At 37.7% G+C, this 5,658-nt stretch overlaps 1 pseudogene; it reads right to left on the reverse strand.

The window, feature by feature from the left end:
- Window positions 1-719: 719 nt before the first annotated feature.
- Window positions 720-1,365, reverse strand: LOC105293809 (annotated as a pseudogene).
- Window positions 1,366-5,658: the final 4,293 nt, after the last annotated feature.

A 5,658-nucleotide genomic window follows, 5' to 3' on the forward strand; every position in this document is an offset into this window, starting at 1 on the left:
TTTCAGTACTCTTTCTAGTTCCTAAATTGGTTACCTCTGGAAATTTAAACAAAATATTTACATCATTATTTCTTGTATTACCAGATACAAAGGTTGTCTCTTGACTCCCTGCTTTGTCAGATGAAAATATTAGTCTCCTTACCTCTTGCTGCAGCTTTCGTCTCTCATTTTCTCTCAGTGTTTGCCATTTGTAGTTTTACCTTCACACACCATTGTTGAAACATTTAAAATTTTCTCCGTGAATATAATTAAGGCATATCTATAGGTTAATTCTAACTCTACAAAGTTGAAAAATAGTACTTACATTATGATTACATAAAGATTTTTCATTGTAGGGTCAAAGGATTTGCTTTGATTACATTTTTCTGCCTTGTCTAGATTTATTTTTTTTCTATTGTTTCTAAATACCTTTATTTTTTTCTTACAGTTGTCTTTTTTTTTTATTTAACCAAACCGTTATTCTTTTATTAACAGGCATTATAAACAAATGATACTAATCTTATTTAAAAACCATAAGTGCAACACTGGTGAATATACAGCTCACAAATAACTTAAAAAGTATTTTCCAATTTAAAAGGCCACATTCAGCATACAAAACCTACCTATACTAAACAGCGAGGCTGTAATATGGATACATGATTGATGTGTCTAAAATGATATGTGCAGTACGTAATTAATGTTAATTATATGATTAGCACATTTTTTCTATATGATTCCTTTTATGTTTCACTTTCCCCAGAAACTGAATTCTGAACTTCCTCTTCTAAAATTGGTACAATCATATTATCTTTGGACATCAAATTATATTTTATTGCAAATTTAGTAAACCGATGACACAAAAATGTTTCATTTTTATATTCATCAAATATTTGCCAGTGATGAAAAATAAGCATCTGAAAATATTCTGTAAATCTTATGGCATACTGATTCTAGTTTTGGTACAGATGCTGGGAAAATATTTTCTGCTCTTCAGAAGACATATAGCACTATCAAGTGTGTGTCTAATATAGTCTATATCAGGACAATCTTTCAGAGTTTTATGAGCTGCACGAAGGAAAACCTATTATTCAGTTGCTGTCATCTGTACATATATCTGGATGGCATTCACGCTGAAGTTTGATAGCAAGTCCATTTAGCTTAAGATAGAATTGCCTTAAATGTTCATACTTCCATAAACCTCCATCTTAGCTTTCAGATGCTTCAAGAATTTTGTCAGTATTGGAGCAATCTGCTCTCATGTTCTGTTGAATATACTGCTGAAGAGCTAGTGTACTTTCCATTTCACCAAAGGATTCTTCTGGCCAATGATAGAAATCCTATGTCTTTGTGCCTGGCCTGCTCTGCCTCAGTAGTGCCATCCCCTCCACCATGACCATAATGTCCTTCTTGATTTTGTGTTTATTGCATTTTTAAGCCTCATGCATAGTGCCATACATCTGGAAAGGTCCATGCATCTTTTGTTTTCCAGTTACCTGTATCTTATGTCTTCCTGATTTTTGGTTTACTCCTTCATTTTGCCAGATCACATCCTCAAGTATCTCCAGACAAAGGGCGTGGGGGAGGTAAGCTTTTAGAATCTTTGCATACCTGACAATAACTTCATTAGGCATCTGCACTTTATTGATATTTCGGTAGTGTCTAGATTGTACTTTGAACGTAACTTTCAGCTCTTTGGAGAATTAACTCGTTTGTCTTCTAGTGTCAGTTTTGCCGACCAGAAATCTTTTGCCTCATTCTTGTTTTGTTTTGTTTTCGTAAGTGAAGTCTTTTGTCTTTCTGAAAGCATTAAATTTTCTCTTCATTCCTAGTGTTCTGAAATTTTACAGTGATGTATCTGCATATTGTCATGTGAAAAATTGTCCAGATGCCATGTAGCTTTCACGTACGTGTCCTGGCAGAGGTAGTGTCAGCATAATACTCCAGAGGTGACAGAAGAGAGAGACTTTCAGTCTAAATTAAAATGTTCAGAGCACACTGTTTAGTAAATTAGTTTAAAACATATAGCAAGGAAGTAAGGGAAAATGATCAAGTAAGTTAACCCTTAGGATAAGGTGTATGCAGGGTAGAAGAGCACTGCTCGTTCTTGGGGACACAATGCTCATGTCTCTCTCCCTGTCTCCCTGTCTCCCTGTCTCCCCTCTCCCTCTCCCCTCTGTCCTCTCTCCTCTGTCCTCTATCCTCTCTCTCTTCTCTCCTATTTCCTCTCTCTGTCACATCCTCCTTCATCTCCTCCACTGACAGTAGGTTAGTAGGACCAGAGTTGGATGGTATTTAAGCAAGGAGGCTCACAAATGGAAGCTGCCCTGGCACCGATTTGCTGTGTTAGAGACATACAGGACAAGCATGCCTGGCCTTAGCTACGTCTAGCCGATTATCCTGCTCAGTGGCCATGGGTTTTATTATTGTTACTTGAGCAGAGGACACATGGAACCAGAATGGGCATCACTGATGGGTGGTTGAATTAGGCCTCTGGATTCTGAGTGCTTCGTGTCTCGTGTATTTTCAGTGAACTCTGAGTATTTAGTGCCTGGTATGTATTCAATATTTCATGAATATTTAGTATCTGGGTGCCTTATGTATACTTAATACCTCATGAATGTTACTCATTTTTTGGTTCTTCTAGCCCTTCTATGTTTAACGCACACATTCTCCACTACTATTTCTATGTACTTAAGATATGTGAGTTTTGTCCATTCCATTTGTTTTCTTTTCTCCTATAGCAGAATTGTATGTTTTCAAACAATACTACAACTGAACATTATAGTTAAAAGTTTTTATTTTGTTATTTATCCTGCTTAGAAGCTGGTCAATACTTCTATTTTGAAGACTCATGTCTTATTTCATAAATGTTCTTGTACTCATTCTTTGATAATTCCTTCTCTCCTTTTTTTCTTGTTTTCTCTTTCTGGAACCCAAATTAATCATTTATATCTTTTATCTTTTTACAACTATCTTCCATTTTCTTGGTTGTTGTTTTTTGTTTGTTTGTTTCACAGTTTGGAAAAATTCTTCGGCTTCCTATTTCAACTTGTCTATTGACTTTTTGAACCCAATAACCACATTAAAAAAAGACTTTGTTTCTTCAATAGTTTTAGGTTTACAAAAAAAATTGGAAAGACAGTACAAAGCGTTCTCATACCTTGTGCCTGGTTTCCACTGTTATTAAGATCTTACATTAGTAAGATACTTCGCTTACAATTAATGAACCAATATTAATACATCATTATTATTAACTAAAGTTCTTAGTTTATTTAGATTTCCTTCGCTTTTACATACGTCTTTTTTCTTTCCTGGATTCCATCCTGGATACCACATTACACTCAACTGTCATGTCTCTTTTGGCTCCTGTCCCACTATTGCAATTTGTCTGATATTTTTCTCATGATAAAACTGGGGTTAAGGATTAGTGGGAAGAAGACTGCAGAGGTGGCATGTACTTTTCATCGTGTCATTATAAAGGGCACATTCTATCAATACGATTTATGGCTGTGGATGTTGGCCTTGATTGCCTGGCTGAGGCAGTGATCGTCGTGTAGAGTTAGTCTCTTCTCTCCCCTTGCCACACTCTACTCTTTGGAAGGAAGTCACTACGTGCAGTTCACACCTGAGGAGTGAGGAGTTTTGTTCCCTCTCCTTGAGAGTGTAGTATCCACACAAATTATTTGGAATTCTTTTGTGTGGGAGATTTATTTCTTCTCCCCCGAAAACCACATTTTTATTTCTAAAATCCCACTCTTGTTCTCTGGTTGTCTTTTTCTCATAGCATCCTGTTCACGTGTGCTGTATCTTCTCTAATTTTTCTGACAATATAATTAGAGGCTTTGGCAGGAAGAATCTCTTTTTTTTTTTCTTTTTTCAAGTTTTTTTATTTCATTGTGGTAAGAACATTTAACATAAGATCTACCCTCTTAACAAATTTTTAAGTATACAGTACATTATCGTTGACCGTAAGTACAACGTTGTACAGAAGATCTCTAGAACTTAGCTTGCTTGATTGAAACTTTATGTACATTGATTAGCAACTCCTCATTTTTCCCTCCCCATCAACCCCTGGCAAACCACCTTTCTACTTTTCGATTCTATGAATTTGACTATTTAGGAAAGGTCTCTTTGTTCTCTGAATTTTTCTGTTTCCTCAGGAATTTGCTTACTTGAGTCTTTCTCTGACTCAGTTTCATGTCTGGAGCTGTTTGGTTACTTATTCATATTCAGATAAAAATCAATAAACTGGAGGTCTCAGAGCTCTGTCTGTGGGAGTAGAGCTTGTTGGCTAACAAGTTTCACTTTAGGGTGAGAAGGGAGCTGTTCCTTACCCCGTGATCCCCTCCAAACATCAAAATGCAGAGAAATTGATCCGAGACACCAATACTCACAGTAGCTGTCCTTCATATTCTTAGGCAGCTTATGTTGTCTTTATATTTGTCGGGATTGGGGAGCGAAATGCCTGGTGGCTGGTCATTCTGAGCACAGGATGGAATGGGAATTTTGTTCTATAGACTGACCATCAAATGATACCTTTATTTTCTACCTCAGTTCGCACTTCCGCCCTCCACTGTACAACATGCAGTTTCTAAGGCTGATGTGTCCTCAGGACTCTGGTAGGCAGAATCCTGAAGACACTCTTGCTTATGAGACCTGCCTGGACTAGATGCTGCATTGTCCCTCTGTTCATTAATCAGTGTTCTTCCATCTGTTTCCTATCTCCTGGGAACTTGGTAAGATCTATCAATAACCTCCTCTTGGCCTGGCTGTTATCCCTGAGTGTCTTTAATGTGATCATAGGAGGGAGAGAAGATAAACATTATGTTCAGGCTGTCGCCTTGAACACTGCTTCATTTATTTTAATTATAAAAACATGATGTGTTGATTACGACAGGCTAAACTGTTGTAACAAATTGATCCCAAAGCATGTACCGTATAATAGAAGTTTATTTCACATTAGTGTAATAGTCCAAAGTTTCTGGTGGCAGCTCTCCTTACTGCAGGAATGCAGGAACCCAAGTTCAACCTTTCTTGTGGTTTTGCCATCTCCTCGGACTTCACTGGTATCAGCACCTGGCCAGCGGAAGAGGAGAGAGTGTGGAGGAGGCATGCTTGCTTCTTAAAAGCTTTGAGCCAGCAGCACACACATCACATCTGCTCGCCTCCCATTGGTGAGAACTAGTCCCATACCCAGTTAGATTCAAGGAGACTGGACAAGGCAGTCCTTAACTAGACAGTCCCTTCTCAGTTGCACCTCTATGTGATAAAGAGAAGGGTGGATCTGGTGGTACATCTGGTCTCCTTGCCACACATGTTCAGGGCCCAGATAGAGGTGAGAGGCAATGATAAGAATTAGGCAGAATTATACTTTGCTCAATGACAATCATTAGTCTATAAAAGCAGGATGGTGTGATACCTTCACACCAGCATATTCCCAAAAGCTCTACCATGCATCTAGCTGAACTACCCTGGATGTTTTGAGGGAAAGTAAAGGGAAATGATGCTTATTTATGAAATCTATGTCAAGCGTTGTGCTATATAGGTGATTTCCATACAACCTAGACAACACATGTTCTCCCTGAGTCACAACAAAATCTGTTCTTTCTTTTAATGAAATTTTGGTTCCCTGCAGGAAAAGCATAGAACTTGGGGATCTTTTTAAAGGTGTAAGGTGGC

Source organism: Pteropus vampyrus, unplaced genomic scaffold (assembly GCF_000151845.1).
Source record: "Pteropus vampyrus isolate Shadow unplaced genomic scaffold, Pvam_2.0 Scaffold77, whole genome shotgun sequence".
In the NCBI taxonomy this organism is placed as follows: domain Eukaryota; kingdom Metazoa; phylum Chordata; class Mammalia; order Chiroptera; family Pteropodidae; genus Pteropus; species Pteropus vampyrus.